This window comes from Eupeodes corollae, chromosome 1, assembly GCF_945859685.1.
Source record: "Eupeodes corollae chromosome 1, idEupCoro1.1, whole genome shotgun sequence".
Taxonomy (NCBI): domain Eukaryota; kingdom Metazoa; phylum Arthropoda; class Insecta; order Diptera; family Syrphidae; genus Eupeodes; species Eupeodes corollae.
In genome coordinates, this window is record NC_079147.1 from 111,379,654 (window position 1) to 111,399,527 (window position 19,874).

General features: G+C 33.6%; 1 protein-coding gene across 1 annotated transcript in view; it reads left to right on the plus strand.

Annotated features, from left to right (window-relative positions):
* LOC129938601 (serine-rich adhesin for platelets) overlaps positions 1 to 19,874 on the plus strand; it is a 151,312-nt gene that overhangs the window by 2,111 nt on the left and 129,327 nt on the right. The window lies entirely within an intron of this gene.

Below are 19,874 nucleotides of genomic sequence, written 5' to 3' on the forward strand. Positions count from 1 at the left end.
ATATAGGTATATTTTTGCAATACCTACAATTTGGAAAAAATCAAACCTAGGTAGGTAGAGACCATTTTAGTTAACCTACCTACCAACCTACGACTGAAAAATGTGGGTGGGTTTTTCTCGCTTCTAGCTGGATGCTATAATGACTTTTCAGTAAATGATTCTAGCATAATGAAAATATATACACAAAACAACAACAACAGCATCAACTTCAGCATTGCTCTAAAGTTCAACGACACTAACGCTCAGCTCAGTGGAAAAGAGTTGTGTGTTGTGTTGTTCGACAACGACAACGAAAACAAGACGACGAAGTTTGAACGTTCATCGTTTTTCTTTCACACACACACTTCAGATATATTTGTCTTAAGGTTCTTCTGATTTTTGTTGGATTATTTTCTAGCTTTTTAATCCTACAGACTAATAGGTTTTTGAAGGATAGAAGAATAGTGCACAGGGTAAAAATAAAGGTTCATTATTATCGGTATAGTTTTATTACTCCTTTTTTTTCAAGTGTAGGTAGACGATGTCTTAGTTTTAAATTTAACTTTAAATAAAAACAAGGATCAAAACAATTTTAAAATTTCTCATAAATTGAGGATTGTCCTACCTACACATTTTTGTGTTTTGAGAAATCTATTTTGTTATCTTCTTATAAGAGAAATAAAAAGTCACTAGATTTTAATTAAATTAAGATGTAAGTGCAATGATTATTGGAAGCTGATTTCTAGATCAACATTTGACCCTAAGAAGTCCGAGCAACTTGCTAATATTTTCAAGGCAATACCTAAACCTATGAATGCAATTTATTTTTACCTAGTAGAACTAATAAAACTTATACAATTTTTCTAGGTAATTTTTGACTTTTTAAGCTGGAGCAAGGCGTGTACAGATTAGGTGAAGAATTAGATTAGCTTCTACAAAAATCTTTTGAGAATACGCCTAGCTGCGTGGCGTGCTTTTCTATTAGACAGTGCCCGATTATGACCCCGGATATTGAGCTTATATGCGATCTGCTTGCTATCGATCTTCTTAGATTTTGCAAGCATTTTGAGCGCTTGAATTCTAGTGCAGGCAAGATTTTTACCTTCAGCTTTCTTGTAATGGCTGAAGTAACCTTCCAAGTGCTGCACTCATAAAGAATCACAGATTCGACATTTGTGCGTAACAGTCGTAGCTTTGACTTTAAGCTGATAGAGTTATTCCTCCAAATTTTCGACAACATACCGAAAGTCGCTTTTGCTTTGCCGATGCGGTCGATGACGTCTTGTTCGTTCCTGACTGAAAGCTCTCCACTTTTTCCACCGGTTGTGAGAAAATATTTATTTGAGAGGATGGTCGGGTTCCGAGGCTGATCATTTTTGTTTTGCCGAAAATAATGTTCAGCCCCACAACTTCTGCTTCTCTTTCCACACTTCTTGTCATTTGATGGAGATCCATCAAATCGTCTCGGCAACCTGATTGCTTCCACAACCAATTAACTTTTTCAAACTCGCTAAGAACTGTTGTACAGATCCAGCCAATATTTGCTTGCCTACAATCTGAACGTACATTTTTTGTCCATGCCACTCAATTATGGAACTTACTACCTATTACAACTTATAAACTTATACACATAAGAAGAAAGAGGAAACCACAATGGTGGGCCTCAGAGCTTGACTCGTTCAGGAAAGAATGCAGGAAACTTTTCAACCGGGCCAAAGCCGCAAGACTAGCCTCTCACTGGGACTCTTACAAAGAATCCCTAAGAATCTACAAAAAGGCACTAAGGAAATCTAAGCGATCTTCTTGGCGATCCTTCTGTGGCACGATAGAAGAAACTTCTGAAACCTCTAGGTTACGGAAAATTTTTTCAACTAGTCCAGCTATGCCAAGCTGAACTTACAATTGGACACTCACTTTCCTGGTAGTTCTCTTACCGAAACTTGCAACAATTATATACGTTCAAGTTCAAATACAACATATCCACAAAGTCTAATCACAAGGGATAAGCTACAATGGGCTCTCATCAGCTTCAAATCATTTAAATCTGCAGGACCAGATGGAATAATACCAACCGAGTTACAAAAGACTTCTGACATAATGGCACCAATCATTGAGGCAATTTTTATCAGCCGTCTTTACCTGGTCCATGTTCCCTCCGCATGGAGAGAAGTTAAAGTTGTTTTTATACCCAAAGCAGGTGAATGATCGCAAGTCAATCCTAAAGATCTACGACCTATAAGTCTATCATCATTCCTTCTTAAGACCTTGGAAAGATTGATTGATATCCATTTAAGGGCAAGTATCGATACAAGACTTCTGTCTTCGTCCCAATATGCCTACTGTAAAGGTAAATCGGTGGAAACAGCGTTACACACTTTAGTACGCACCGTCGAATATTCTCTCCATCATAAAGAGTTCACTATCGTTGCTTTCCTTGACATCGAAGGTGCCTTTAACAACGTGGACACATCTGCACTAATATCTCCAAATGTAGAGAGTTCGCTTCGGGAGTTAATTCATTTAATGCTTACTAGCAGAATAATTAACTCAAAACTGGGCAACTCTTCTGGTAGACGATTCGTTAGTAGAGAGACAACGGAAGGTGGTGTTCTACCCCCTCTCCTCTGGAACCTAGCGGTGAATACTTACTAGTCTGGATGCAGAGGGTTTCAGAGTGATAGCCTATGCGGACGACGTTGCTATAGCAGTTTCAGGAAAGCATCTTAACATCCTAAAAGAACTCTTAAAAAATGCCTTGGACAGACTAATATTTTGGGCTGATCGGTGTAGACTGATGTGTGTTAACCCACACAAAACCGATCTGGTCTTATTTTCGAGGAGATACAAAATTCCTTTTGTCAACCCTCCATATATAAAAGGAATCCAATTAAAATTCTCCCAGATCTTTTTGGGAGGATAGGACATTTTTGGAGGATGAGTCCATCCATTTTTACACAGATGGGTCAAAAACAAAAGAAGGGGTTGGTGGAGGTGTGTACTCTAAAAGATATCCGTATTTTCTCTGATAGCCATGCCTTCGGATGTGGAATTTAAACGGCAGCGTATGATCAGCTCATTAAATTCTTATCTTGACAGCATTGTCCAATGGGGAATCAAAAACCGTGTAGAATTTAATGCTTCGAAAACTCAATGCTGTCTCCTGTCGTTAAAGCGTAACCCACCCCCGATGCCGCTATCCATGAGCGGCACTTGCGTCCAGGAAACTAATCAACTTTCAGTACTCGGTATGAATATCACAGATCACATCTTATGGAATGATCACATATTCAATATCGCCAAAAATGCTGCCAGGTGCTTAGAATTTCTCCGAAGATGCAAGAAATTTTTCACCCCTTCTGATCTGGCTATAATCTACAAAGCTTTTATCCGTCCAAAGCTTGAATATAATTCACATATCTGGGCAGGTGCCCCCAAACCAAGTCTAAATCTCTTGGATAGAATTCAAAAAAGGGCTTTAAAAATGATAGGCGACAGAACTATAATCGAAACATTTACATCGCTAGAACACCGTCGCAATGTTTCATGCCTTTCGTTATTTTATAGATATTTTTACAAACAATGTGCTGTCGAATTAGCCAGTTGCATTCCACCCCTTAAACAATTCAGCCGTCATACTCGCACTTCTAGGAATGCTCATCAGTTTACCCTTGAGCTCAATTTCGGGCGTACTGTCAAGTACAGAGATTCTTTCTTAAATCGCACATCGAGAATGTGGAATTCTTTGGCCAATTCTGTTTTTCCCTCCCATTTTGAAGTTCAGAACTTTAAGACCAATGTGCACCGGTATCTCCTTTTAAATCCTTCCCTATATTCCTAACGCTCGCACTGTGTTTAAATATAAACATATAAAGGGTACTAATAACCCCTTGAGTGCTTGTGAATATTTAAAAAAAAAAAAATCTGGACTCTGTCTCTACAAACTCTATAACAGTCCATAACTGTCGATCATCTCTTATGATGGCGCAACAGTTTAATATTCACCTTTGCTGGGTGCCGGGCCATAGAGACATTCCAGGTAACTGTAAGGCAGATGAATTCGCCAGGAACGGTACAGTACTGCCCATCCTACCACGTTTGGCAGGTACAGGCATACCAATCGCTATTTGTAAACTGCTGCTAATGCAAGACGCTGTTCGGAGGGTAGGCTTCAAGTGGAACAACATCACCACGTGTCAAGTCACAAAAAACATCTGGCCAACACTGGATTTAAAACGTTCAAGGTGCTTGCTCTCTCTACGCAGATCTTATATAAGCTGTAAAATAGGTGTCATAACCGAACACTGTCTAAAAGGAAAGCACCCCACGAGACTAGGCGTATTCTCAAATGACTTTTGCAGAAGCTGTATGGACGAGGAAGAGGAAAAAAAGGTTCTTCATCTTCTCTGCACATGCCCTGCTCTAGCTCGAAAACGCAAGAATAACCTAGGAGAATTCTTCTTTAATGATCTAAATCATATCGGTATAATCAGCCTCTCACGTTTCGTAAGGGACTCAAGCTGGTTACATTGAGCTTAGGAGGAAGCCTCAAGATTCATGTGGTATCACAATGGGCCATTAAACTGGCCTATGTGTGTCCGTTTCCATCTTGGACAGCCACTATAACTTAACCTAACCTAACTTAACCTATTAAAATTAGAAAAATAATTAACACAAACGCATTCAAATATCGTCTTTTAACGCATCTGACCAATGATGCTTAGGGTTATAATTAATAAAAAAAATTTAAAAAAATTGTATATTGTAAACTGTTGTTTTAAAATTATATTTTTAGTATCTACTAAATTTAAAGTTCTTGAACGCTCTAACATATTTTATAAAGCCTCCACAGATAATAAAGTTGTAATCTTAATGTGGAGATGAATTAATAAATATGAAATAACCTAACGAGACTGATTCCTCTACAATTGGTGCAGTTTAGGGGGCCTCCTTTTTTCAGTTTTGCACAATATCAATGTTAAAAAGTAGATCAACAACAAATTAATTGATTTGCCTTCATTTTACATTTAATTAAAATTCTTATGCAGCTAAATACCGATGCACTATACCGCTTCCTATTTAAGAATCCTCTACTGCATTAAGTCTTCATACGGTTCTAAAAATAGCTGCTTTTTCCGTTCCTGTCTGCTAATTGCAACGTTTTGCCTTTGAAACTTGAGCTCCTACTTAATGTACATAGGTTGTACTAAAATCAAATAAGTAATAATTTTTGGATATTAAAATCCGGTTATGTGTTCCAAACAATAAATTTTCATGTAAATAAAATAATCTTTTTTTTTTAAGTTGATGTCATAAAATTACAATGTTACAATGATTTATTAGGCTTTTTGGCAAAGTGTAGAGGGTGATTCGATAACTACATTACATTTTTAAAGATTTCTACTCTCCAAGTATCATATTTTATCGTCTGTTTTTTTTCCAATTACTTTCAAGAAAACATCCATATAATATCGAAGTACCTACATATCTAACTTACAAGTAAGTTAAAGTCAACTTTTGTAGTTAAAGAAAAAAAGAAAACTTATTTAGATATAAACAACACAAAAAACATAAACACAGTCAAAAGTTTTTCCCAACATCACAATAAGAAAAACATTCCTATTTTTTTTTAGGTACCAGATTTATTTTTATTGCTTTGCATGAACCACAAATTGTTTTCAAAAAAAAGTTAACAACAAAAACAACCACATTGCCAACTCAACTTGGTTAGTTTAAGTTCCAGCTTCAAGCTTCCAGCTCATGTGTGAAGCTATTCTAGTCTCTGTGTCTGTTCTTTCACCGAATGGAATTTTTTATCCCGAATATTTTATTCAGCTATTTATGTGTTTTTTCGTCTTTCCATAATCATTTCATAGCATCCACCAGCTACCAGTACCTAAACCTTCCAGCCACCACCCCAAAATTTTCTGCTTTCCTTTGCTATTCAAAAGCTTGTCAATGTTTTCAATACTCGTATATATGCAAATCACTTCGATAAGTGTAACGATGGATGGTTCTGTGAGGAGCAAAGAGAGAATAGCTTCATTATGTAAAAAAAAAACAGTAACAATGTAAAAATTGAACAACAACAAAAAGAAATATTCGTTATTCATTCGAATAATAACATTGTTAACGAGGTCAGGTCAGCATTATTGCAAACGCGTACGTACCTAGATAGTTTTGTTGTAGACGTTTCTAACTTTAGTTCAGTCATCATTTTTCATTTTTCCCATCGGCATACTTTTTAGTTTTTGTTGTTGATCACTTATTATTTATAGGTACTATGTAAATATGTACATAGATAGAAATTGGTGTACATGTGTACAATGTAAATTTTTATATATTGTCCTTTTATGTAAAATGAATATTTCATTGTTATATTAAAAATGCAGGGAAGTTTTCAATATACTCGAACACATTGAAGCAAACCATCCCTTTTTAGGGAAGAATACAATAACATCGATGAAAATTACATTCAAGAAACGAAACCACTTTAGTTTAACATGAGCAACCACATCCTTTTTTGAATTTTATAGGGGTTGATTATGCACATGTTCAGGATCACCTATAGCTATTTTAATGCTTCCTTCCGAAATTTGGTTAAAAAGATCAAAGTTTATACCTGCATGGAGGATATTATAATTTACAACGTCTTTTTTCAAAAGTATGCAAACTATAAAAATTCAAAAGCTACTTAACAATATTTTTCTTTAATTTTGGACTTAGGGACTTCATTTGCAGCCAACTGCATTTTTGAAACGCACATTTTGACAACTGGTTAGTTTTCAAGCGACGTAAATTTCAAACTTGGAACTTTACTTCAATGACTTCTACCTTCAAGTCATCGTACAAAAACTACTTAAAATATTATTCTCTACAAAACGCTCCTCAGGCTAGTTACAAGTCCTATTTTGTAATGTAAAGTAATATTACTTATTGCATTTTCAATTTGACAAAGAATCCTTTTACACTGAAGATTAGATGAAGTTTTGCAGAAAATAAATAAATCATAGAGTAAAAAAGTTCAGCTTTCAGTTGAATGAAAAAACACGATGAACTGTCAATTTGACAGAAGTAAACGTCACTTAATAGTTAAGGAGATTGGGCAGGTTCAAGCAACATAAGAGACTTCATTTGCAGTCAACTCCACTTTTCGAAGGTAAATTTTGAGCAAGGCAACTAGTTTTTCAAGTGTCATGCATTTCAAATTCGGAACTTTACTTCGCAAACCTCTACTTAAAGTTCATTGTACGAGAAGTACCAACAAAATATTGTCTACAAAATACTCCTCAGGCAAGGTACAAGCCTGAGGAGTTTTTGTAGACAATATTTTTTAAGCTGAACTTTCAGTTGAATAAAAAAACATTATCAACTGTCAATTTGACAGAAGTCAACTTGACTAAATAGTTAGGGAGATTTTTCCTGACTAACTTTCCAGTCAAATTTTCATTAAAGTTGCCTTAATTGGAAAGTAGTTCTTTGGCAGTTGGCCAATCAGATACTAGAAACTTGCCTAACTTTCAAGTCCCTTATGTCGTATGAACCTGCTCACTGAAATGAAAATACAAACAAAAATGGATGATAAGAGCTCAAACTTAACTGATAAATAAAATGGTATCGAACATCCAGGCTATGTTAAAGCTGTAAGGGTGTTTCGTTTACTTTAATTAATTAATTTAGCTTTAATTTGATTTGATTGCTTTGCAGCACTGGCAGTGTGTTGACCTTGAATCTATGTAAATATCCTTGCTTTGTATTTGATTGCTTAAGGAATAGAAATATACTCCTTTAAGATTTACATTGAACTGGTGGACTTGGCTGGTTTATCAACCCTGTTATCCGAATACATATATAATAAGTGTTTTTGCAGATATACTTTATGTATTGAAAGCAAAATTATACCAAGGTACAGTATACGTGATTTTTTGGCATTCTATAAAATATATAGTACAATAGTAAATTGCCAAGAAAACCCATCGGCAGTAGCGAAATTTTTGTATTTTAAAATTGGTACAACTGAAAGAAGACCTGTCAGAATTATAATACAAAAAACATAAGTAGAAGAAAGTTTTGTGAACATCAAAAGTTAAAATTAACTTCAGCAAAAAAAACTAACTAAATCTAATAAAATGGACAATTGTCAAGAAGAAATGGTAAGAAAACAACTGGAAATTGAGATTTTATAAAATAAGTTCATCTAACAATAGTAGTTTTGATATAAAATATAAACTTCAAGAAAGGGGTTTGTTTGTAGACTACTAAATTAACATATGGTGTTCAATTCTTTATATATCTGAATCGAGTTGAAATGAGCTTAATTCTACTCGATTCCGGTCAGGAATCGGAGTTCAATCTCAATAGTGTATCCAGATACCTTCGTGTTAGTATTTTACGTGTAAAATAACAGCTGATCAAAAAAATCTGAGATGTCAAAAAAAGGAATGCAAAGAAATCGAAAATTTCTGGAATTTGCAGGTATCTGACAGAACAGCTGATTCAACACACTATTGAATTTCAAGAAACTTGAAAACTGATTTTACGTTTTTAACTTCCCATAGGAAGTTATTGTAATGGGTCCGATTTGTCAAATTGAAAATTTTGACATTTCTCGACGTTTCAAGGTCCCTAGAGTCGAAATAAAAGATTTTTAGAAAGATGTCTGTGCGTGCGTGTGTACGTACGTTCGCGACGTTTTTTTCGTCGTCCATAGCTCAAGAACCAGAAGAGATATCGACTTCAAATAAATTTTGTTATACAGATAATAAGGCAGAAAGATGCAGAAAGGGCTCTCAAGAAAATTGCGTGGGAGGTTTTTTTACCATAGCAGTTTAAAAAAAAGGTGAAAATTTTGGTTAACCCTAAATATCTTACGAACCAAAAACGCTAGAGACTTGAATTAAATTGTATATTATATATTGTAACGTGATACCAAACAGGTATATTTTTTGAAAAAAATCGATATAACGGTTTTTTTTCTAAATCAAAAAAACTGAAAAAAAAATTTGTCACCTCCTAAATTTAACGACTAACATATGATTTCATCTCCAAAACAATTTTGAGCAACGGAGAATAATGTTTTTGAAATCTGATAAAATTTTGAGAAAAATCGAATTGACAGTTTTTTTTATAAAAAATAAAAATCTAAAAAAAACATTACTCAAAGTTCGTAAAAATTAAATATCGATTCAAATATTTTTTCAAAAACTTAAAATTTAGGCTTCAAACTTATTTTATCTTATAAGAAATATTGTTTTCAACATTCAGTAAAAATTTGAAGAAAATCGAATTGACAGTTTTTTTTACAAAAAAATAAAAACCTAAAAAAAAAATTAATAAAAGTTGGTAAAAATTGATTTTCGACTCAAATATCTTTTCAAAACTTTGAGATATTGGCTTTAATTTACTTTTATCTTTCAAAAAATATTGTTGTTAACATTCAGTAAAATTTTGAACAAAATCGAATTGACAATTTTTTTTATAAAAAATTAAAAACCGAACAAAAATTAACAAAAGTTGGTAAAAATTGAATATGGATTCAAATATCTTTTCAAAAACTTGAAAGTTATACTTCAAAATTATTTATCTTATAAAAAATATTGTTTTAAGCATTCTAAAAGATGTTGAAAAAAATCGAATTGACAGTTTTTTTACAAAAAATAAAAACCTTAAAAACAAATTTATAAAAGTTCGTAAAAATTGATTTTCGACTCAAATATCTTTTCAAAAATTATAGATATTGGCTTTTAACTACTTTTATCTTTCAAAAAATATTGTTGTTAACATTTAGTTAAATTTTGAAAAAAATCGAACTGATAGTTTTTGTACAAAAAATTAAATACCTACAAAAAAATTTAACAAAAGTTGGTAAAAATTGATTTTCGACTCAAATATCTTTTCAAAACTATAAAATATTGGCTTCAAACTAATTTTATATTATAGAAAATATTGTTTTCAACATTCGATAGAATTTTGAAGAAAATCGAATCGACGGTTTTTTTACAAAAAATAAAACTCTAAAAAAAACAATACTAAAACTTGGTAAAAATTTAATTTCGACTCAAATAGCTTTTCAAAAATTAAAAATATTATCTTCAAACTTATTTTATTTTACAGAAAATATTGTTTTCGATATTCAGTAATTTTTATATGAAAATCCAACAGTCCGTTTTTCATAAAAAATAAAATCTATAAAAAATAGTACGCAAATTTGGTAAAAATTGATACGAGTACATATAGACAAACTTTTAAGCAAGACAAATCGACAGACGGGATGGGAAGTTATCAGTGTGGGTCGCATCCCAGCCTCTTTTTTTTTATATGTTGGTAAACAAAAAGATACAAAATGTTAGTTGAAGTTGTATTTGATGATGTTCTGTACATAATAGACGATCAAGAAGCTATTTGCCTCAGAATCTTAGAAGGTTATTATGATCTATTATTTAAACTTCAAAATTGACTTATTTATTAAATTGTTACGCACCTATCAATTCATCATCGTCCGACAAATCAGATGAATTATCCATTAAATGTTTTATTTTATAACAATTTTGAGTTTGAAGCTTAAATGTTTCTCTGCTTTTTGTGAACAGCTAATAGTTGCTTTTATTTTTTGACAGCTATCTCAATACAGCTATCCAACTCGTTCAAGAAGATCCAAGATACCCTATCCAACACGAAATTGAACGCAGCCATTGTCATATGTAATTTAAATTCTAAATCGTCGACTAAAAAGTTTTGAAACGGAAAATCTTAGAAGTATTATGTATAAAAAGTGAAGAAAATCGATTTAGAAAAAATTCGATATAATTCGAATATTTGGGATAATTAAGTTTTATTAATTTTTATAACAATCCCTTGTGCCAGAGAAATTAAATGCTTTCTCGAGGTCTATTTTAATGTAGGTAGTACATTCTTCAGATTTCAAGTTATGAACAATTTTGTGTAGCGTATTCAGTAGAGTACTCTTTTCTAAATCTAAATTGATTTTTAGGTATTATATTCAATTATTAGTGTTTTTTTTCGAAAAGTTTTGCAATGCTTGAGAGCAATGATATAGGATATAGGCTTTGAAATTCTTTAATCGATTTGTTTTTTTTGCAATTGGTAATAATTTTGCTATTATCCTATCTGAGGTAAAATGCAGTGATTGAAGAGTATCAAAAGAATTCCTCCATTTTGATAGGATACAATTTGGTATCCTGTCAGTTTCTGACGATTTCTTGGGCCTGCTGTGGAGTAGTAAAAGGAGATATGCCAGGACTATATGAGGAGTTGCCTGCTGTAGGCTTTGAAATTCTTGTAATCGATTTGTTTTTTGCAATTGGTAATAATTTTGCTATTATCCTATCTGAGGTAAAATGCAGTGATTGAAGAGTATCAAAAGAATTCCTCCATTTTGATAGGATACAATTTGGTATCATGTCAGTTCCTGACGATTCCTTGAGCCTGCTGTGGAGAAGCAAAAGGAGAGATGCCAGGACTATATGAGGAGTTGCCTGCTGAAAAAGTGATGTTGGGTGCACAGAGATAAGGATTAATAAAACTATTGTACCGTGAAACTTCTTAGGTGACGTTACTGTCTGAGTATTAGCTAAATCAAGGCCATTTTGAGTAAGAACATCTTTCTGAATGTCAGTACCGAAGAATTTTCTTCCAGTTATTTTGCCGATTTCTTTAAATGCTTGTGAGAAGGGCGACATGCAATTCTGGATGAGAGTTCCCGGGACTGAAAATGGTTGATTTTATTATAATTTTAGACAATATTTTCGTAGAAAATCGACTGACAATTGTTGACAATTTTTTTAATTCCAATTTGAAATTGTCCGTTAATACGGCTAGAAGACTTTAGGAAACAAAAAATTGGTAGGCTCATCAAAAGACGATCTTCTTGAAAGATGACAAGTGGATACATAATACAAAAAAACTATAAATTTATTTTAGAACTGAAAACCATAGATTTGATAAAATAAAGAAAATAAAGCAGCATAAGTTTAAATAATTTCCAGGAAATCTCTGGCCAAATTTGTCAAGGTTAAGATTGAAGGTTTTGCGGAGATTTGACTATTTGGCTTTACATTCGTTAATGGCATTCCATAAGCATCGATCGCCTCGATAACTTTTAAACTTTGTTGATGCGTCCAATTCTTTCCAACTTTTTTTGTATGACGCCTTTTTTGTTATTTTTTCTTTCCATTTTCGTAGTTTTTAAATTCATTCAAAATCATGTTAACTTTTGTTGTTGTTTCGTGCTCAAAAACTATCTGTTGTTGGCAAGAACACCATCCATCCAATTCAATATTGATTTAGCGATTTAGCGGACAATCGTCCAATAGTTTGACAAAAAAAAATGTTTATTTAGATGACTTCAAACTATTGCAAGAAGTCTTTCAATTTTTTTTTTATAGAAAAGACACTCCAAGACACACAGTTGGCTGCCAATCTTAATTATGCCATTTTCGAAAGATAAGATTGTGTGTTTAAATGGTTTATAGAAAATTATTTGAGATTTGTTGCAGAAAATCTGGCAGTATTGAAATATCATGCAATCGTGTACTAAGCTTGAGTTTCAAATGCTGGGCAATCTGAAAATAGAAACTTTTCTTAGCTTAAAATCTTTAATGTCGTCTATAAATAGCTCAAATAATTAAGGTGAATGTAAGCGTAGTCCCTGTTTTCTTTTTCGATTTTTAATTGTGTTATCTTATATCATAACCCCCGCATTAGCAAACAAACACCTCACTCAAATCTTAATGAAATTGTGGTTAAAGTTAAGAAAAAGTAGATGGGGAGCGCCTCCCTGGGCCATACTTATTTTTGGCAGAATTTTAGAATGTCTTTGAAAATTTAGACGTTGCAAAATATTCGAAATATTTCCTACAACCAACAAACTTTGATAAGTTTAATTTGTTTTAGTGAGAAGAATAATTTTGATTGTCAGAAACAAAACCTTCAGTTCTCAGTTCCAAATTATTGCCACTTGAAAAATGGAACAATTTGGAAAATACAGGTTTTTTGTCTCTATATAGAAGTCGACATTGCATACAACTTTCTATCCCAACAAAAACAAAAGATTAATAAACACAACAAGTGGTCTGAATGTTATGGCGCCCACTGTTGGATGCATCGAAGATCTTTTCAAGCGATGATGCTTCCATGTTTATCGAGAATGTTGCATGTTTATTTGTGATGGCTAATGTTTATTTATCTGGATACATAAACCATCAATGTATTTCCTATAGTTCCCAGTATCCAACAGTGCATTCATTCCAGCTCTATATTGGTCTATAGCTTCTCTAAGAGGCATGACGTCTAGCTCTAGATCTACTCGTATACATACAAGTTCTAGACTTTATCTTTTAAACTTTCTTATGTTCAACAAAAAGAACTTCACCTGTATGTGCTGTGCATGGGTTGGGTTTTGAGTTTGGGTACCTATACAATAATCTTTCTAGTATGTAGGTATTTAAATTTATGGCACGTCAGCTTTCTTGGTTGATATTTGTTTTTGATGATAAATCGAGCAGCACTTGACCAGATTGTTGTTTGTTCTTTGCCTAGTCTATATGTAGGAACGAGTATGTTGTTTATAAATGATATGAATCCTTTAAGTTTGTTTATCAAAAAATTCAATTTTGAAGAATTTCCTTAGATTCTTGTTTTTCCTTTTTAATTGGCCGCAATAAAGAAGTTATGTTGTTGTGTTTTCAATCCATGCGATGGATGTCTACTTCAACTCCGTTCCGTCGTCATGTGTCGGTTTTCGTCGTCGCCGCCGCCTCCGCCGTCTTGGTCGGTGGCAAAGGCACAAGTCATCCTTTTTTTTTTCGTTCCTGATGCTCAGGTGAAGATAGACTCGCCAACCTGTTTAAATGTATACAATATAGGTACAACATTATAGCCTTATGATGTTTGGATATCGAAGTCTTTTGAATTTATTTTTTCATCCTAACCACACATTATGTTTGTAGTAATTGGTTGTGCACGGGATCGTGAGCAAGATACGAGTAGAGGAGGGAAACTACTTTTATGACCATCAAAAACAAACTCCTAGGACTTCTTTGCCTGCCTACCTTTATAAATTGTACCTCGGCTCTTATATAGGTGAGGTGTACCAATACCAGCCAACTAAACTGTACATAACTTTAGCTTCCTATAATGGAGGAAAAATGATGACGGAACCACTAGAGTGTGGTAGACCCTCGTGTATTGTTGTTGGGTTTTTCATTTCTTATTTTGGTAATGTTGATGAGTTTCGACTTTTAGAGTTACACTTGGCTGAGCGCAGCAGCGTAGAGCGGCAGCGCACAGGTTCAAAATAACGATCAACTAACTGTGTTTTAATACAAATATGGACACAATAATTTTTATATGTATCTACTGTTGCTATAGTTGTGTGGTGGTTTAATTTATTGATATAAAAATATACAGGTACGAAAAGGTATGTAAGTTAGACCGATTAAGAAAAACAAAAAAGACTTACATTTTTAATTCAACTAGCTTTTTAAAATGTCTTCTTTTAAGTATGGTTTTAAGAAGTCGTTTATAGGGGTTATAATATAAAGTTGTATTTAATAGCTGATTATTTTAACACTTGCTCCAAGAAATAGAAGAATTAGCCATGAATTATTATTAAAGTTTATTAATTGCATGTATTTACAAAATAAATACAAACCTTTTTTTAAAGCCATTCAAAAATGTATAAAAAAAGGTCACTTTCATAATTTAAACATTTATACCTATGTTTTTGAAGTTATGCGAAACAACCAAAAAATCCTATACAATTAATTCGAAAAAAAACAAAAACCCTATTAGCGACCTCTAAATATGAATCTAATAAGCTTAAATTTTGACTAAAGCATGTTTTGCCTCCTACCTACTAAAAAACAATAGTTTTTTTTTTTTTGATTTGGCAAGCTGTTGAAAAATTGCACAAACAACAATACAATTTTGATCTGTCAATTTCTCGATTAAGAAAATTGTTGTAAGAATGTTTTAAAATTCAAGCTTTTCTAATGAAATTCGGAGTCGGTAGCCGCACCTTAAGAGCGTCAACCCTAACTTTCGGTCGTAATTCTTGCTCTTGCAGAAAGGCATTGTAACAAATTTAGTGCAAACATCTGAGTCTATATATGTACATATTTATTTGTGATGAAGTATCAGCGAAATAATGGATTGGTCAAAATGACGAACATTTCGCGTCTGGTTTCTAAAGAATTAGTCGTCGTTCAAACCACGATGTGTAGTTCTTGGTTAACACCCATAAAAGTTGAAACTGACTCAAGAATTAAAGCAGATGAAGCAAGGGCTTTGGAGAAAATATGCTTATTTTTGGCTCAATAAGCGTGTTATCTCAAGAACGGGCCAATAGATTAGTCGAGCAATTTCACGCTTAAAGACTATTTTCTTTGTGGGGCTAAGTTAATTCATTGGACTGTAAAAATGTTCAGAGCCAACATTGAACGCGAAATAGCGGCTGTTTCGTCAGAAATATGTGGCCTAGGTATTGAAAATTCGGTCCAACGAATCGACCACTGCAAACGTTTCCGCTTTAAGTTACATTCATACATTAAATGTTTTGATTGCTGTTGAAGCACAAGCAGTTCATCAATCTATTATTGAATTTTTGTTTTAAACTAATTTTTTGAATTCACTTAAAATCTATACTTAAATTAACTCTTGACTTAACACTAAATTTATTTTCAATTTGATATTTTTAATACTTAAACTTTAATTTAAATGTAAAACTTAAAGTCTAAACTTGAATTTAAAATTCTAAAATGTAAATACAAAAATCATTGCGAGTATAGCTTAAAATGTTAAGATCCTAAATTTGTACTAAAATTCTTAAATTTTCAAATTTGCCGCCACTAAAAATCATCGGCCATCTTTAAATGTAACAAATGTAAAACTAAAAACAAGAAAGAGAAAGAGAAAGAAGAAAATAAAAGAAGGATGTGGCATTCAAGCACTGACCACCTTACCGAAAAGTTCAACTTTGTTTTTCTTTCGTGCTTTTTCTTGAATCCGCTCCACCGTCGCTCGTCGGTCGTCGCTCGAATTTTCCAAAGGCTTTTTCAGTTTTGAAGTAAGTAGAATAATTTATTATCAGTGAAGATTTGCTAATCAGATCATTCGCGATTAAAAAAGCAGAGCGAATGAAAAAAGCTTTGCTCGTACAATTGCCATTCAAGCAGATAGTAAAGTTTTTGAAATAATTATTATAAATAGTTTTCCGTCGACATTAAAGAACAGCACAAAAATACAAAAATAAGATCTTAAGCTTAGTATAAACGATTGGTAGATTTTTCTAGTAACTAATTGGCCAGCTGCCAAAAATGAATTTGACAATTAAAGCTTGAACATAAAACATTAAATGGAATTATGCATAAAATAAATAAATCACAGGGTAAAAAATTTCAACTTTTAGGTAAGTGAAAAATCAAAATTAGATGTCATTTTGACAGAAGTGGACTTTACTTGATAGCTAGGGAGATCTTTTTTCCAGTTAACTTTCCAATAAAGTTGTCTTAATTGGAATTAAAATTGTTGGCATCTTGATTTACTTTTAAGTCCGTTATGTCGTCTAAGCCTGCCTATTGTCTTATAAAGGGTTTTTCAATAAGAGCGGGTAGATGTTGAAATGGAATAAAACAAGCTGTGTGTGAGGTATTAACTAAATTACTTTTTTATTTGAAAGGCACTTGTATGCTATTAAGTATGGAATATGACATCATTCAAAAAACCGACTCGGCTTCTTACGGTGGCACGGATCCGAGTGGTTCAATTTTCAAAGAATCTTCCGCTTAGATCGGGCTGAATTTGGGTGAGGGCCTGTGTTATGTTCATCTTTAGGGCATCGGTCGATTGTGTTTTATTTGCATAAACCTGCAATTTTCAGAAACTCTGAGGAAAAAGTCTATCGGGGTCAAATCGCAAAACCTTAGTGGCCAATTCACGTCACCCCTCTCGCTTACCCTTAATTCGTTCATGCAAAATGTCAATCGTGGCGTTTGCTGTGTTGCACGTAGCGCCGGCCGTCCTGCTGGAAACACATTTCGTCTAGGGCTATGGTTTAATTTGGGCCATAAGAAATTAATAATCATCAATAATCAACATAGCACTCGTTTTCAAAAAAGTACGGCCCAAAATCCACACCAAACAATTACTTTTTAAAGGTACATTATTGCGTTGGTTAGTGTCGTCCCATGTACAGAAACTTTGCTTGTTAGCACAGCCATTCATCCAAAAATGCTCCTTGTCACTAAAGATGATTTTTCGTCCAAAATTGGGGTCCTCCTTCAAATGATTCGAAGCCCATTCACCGAACAAACGGCGTTGTCTGTGGTCATGAGCTCAAGTCCCGACGCACAATTCGACGAGTTGAAGTCTGCGAAAAGCCGAGTTCTTGTGAACGGGAAGAAATAGACTGCCTCGGGTTCTGCTTTACACTTTCACGGACCGCGGCGATGTTCTCGGCCGATCTTACGTTCCTTGAACTCACGGGTTTTGGTTGAATGTTTACTGAACGGGTGGTCTCAAATGTGACCAAAAAACGTTGAAGAGCCGACTGTGAAGTGCCACCACATCTACCATAAAATGGGCTGCTTAATCGTGTAACTTGCTATGATGATTTGGCATAAATAAAATTAGGTGGCGCAACAGTCCGTTGAGAACTAGGGCCTAGTGACTTAGAAAATTTAGATGGCATAGGCAGGGATCGAACCCAATACCTCTGGTATGACAGTACCAGAGGTTCTACGGGTACTAAGGCAAAAACAACTAAATAATAAACAAAAGACTTGACAGATGTCACCAAAACAAAACGGCCGCAAGGCGGCGCCAAGATCTACCCGTGCCAATTGAAAACCCTTTTAGGTATTTGGATAAAATTGACCAATCGTATAAACAAACAATTTCTACTTGATATCGAAAATTGGCAATTGTCACCTTATTGTATGCTATTGGAAGCCTTTTGACAGTTCGTCAAATATTGGACGGTCTTCCAATTAGTTATATGTACTTAGTTTTAAATTCAAAGTATTGAAATATTCTTTTCCTATATCAAATTCTTTCAAAAATAAACATTTTTTGTTGATGTTATTTTTGCTGCTGTTGTTTTTTGTTTTTATTTTGACAGGATACGATTTATTTATAAAACGACGATGACGACGACGACTGACTTCCCTGAATGTTAAATCCTGCAGAATAACTTAATTTAAATTCAACATGAACGTTCGTTTTTATTGCAAAAATTGATGATACCGCAACGCATCAGGCTTGTATCGGCTATCCCCATAATAACGACGATGATGATGGCTATCGACTTCTCTTCCATTCTGAATGCGTCATTTTGCAATCATTTAGGAGCTATGAACATTTGTTATGTTCATATATAGCAAACTATGTATTCAACTGTATTTATTCAGTTTGGAAAATTTATTTAAGCTTTTATAAGCATCGAGTCTTACTCTTAAATGCAATGTATTCGTAGGGATAAATTGAATTTTTGCACGAGTTTCCAATAATTATTTTTAGATCATTGGTAAACAAAAAAATACTCCAAATTGTATATAAAATCGTTAAATGATAAAAATGTGTTCAACCATATTGCGGCATTCAATTTTAAACAAAAGCAACGTTCTCTCTATACTTTCCGATTGTTTCGCATTCATTTTTTGTGCCATAATTAAAAGTTGTGCCATAGGCGCAAAGGCTATGGCAAAGCAACGTCAAGGCATATGAACCTACAAAGCTACAAAATATTTAAACATCAGACGGGAATAAAAAGAAGTTTTTCACATCGTTGATTACATTACACAACCCAAATACACATCTGTCTGTAACACACAGCTTTTAACAACTTTACTAGAGCTAGAGGTGGCCAGCCTAGGTATCTAAATACACTCTGCTTCATTTGATTGACATCGACATCAATTAGATTCATTTAGCTTTTTTTGTAGAAAATTTAAATTGATTTATTGACTGAAGAGATTTTTTAAACTTTAACAGGGATGCCAAAACTAGACATGGCTCTATACAGCTTGTCCCTGTAGTGCAGATCCTGGCATATGCTGCCTTGAAATCGTTGAAGAGATGGTGGATTTCGGTTTGATGTTCTTGGGTTTTTTGCCAGGATCTGCCTAATGTGAATATTTAATCCATTGTCGACTTGCCTAGTCTTAGACCACACTGATAAGAACCTATCAGGTTGTTGACGATGGGCTTTAGACGTTCACATATTACGGCAGTGTGGAGCTTGGAGGGTCTCCTCTTTTCAGTGTCGGGCCAACAATACTGAGGATCCATTCACCGGGCATGCTTTCTTCCAACAATATTTTACAGATAAGTTGATGCAAGCTCCTACCAAATTTTCTCCAGCTGCTTTAAAGAGCGAGCATTCAAGCCATTGACTTTTTAATTGAAGAGATTTTTTAAAACGTTTAATAATTTTTTTAATTTTATGGAAAAATGCTGACATTTTTGTTGCAATGACAAGAACATCAAATATGGAGTGACTCGGTTAACCTCAATCAAATAATGTAGAGTGTATATCTACGTTTTCAAGTACTGACACTCACGTGCATCTTTGGTTTTTTTGGCGTTTACAAGTCATTACAATTTTTGAGAATAAACAAAACAGAGTCAGCAAAATAAAAATCTTCTTTTTTCTCAGTTTTAAATAAAAACACCAAACTTCCCGTCTAAACTGATGTTGGTTGGTGTGGTGTGGTGGTGTTTACTTTCACTCCCTCTCTGATATTTTTGAATTGGATAAAAATTGTTAAATTTATACATTTCTATTTGACTTTTGAAAACAAAAATATACGTTTTTAAGACAAACCTCAAAATACAAAATGAATTGAGTTTTTCTACAAACAAAATGAAAACACAAAACTCGA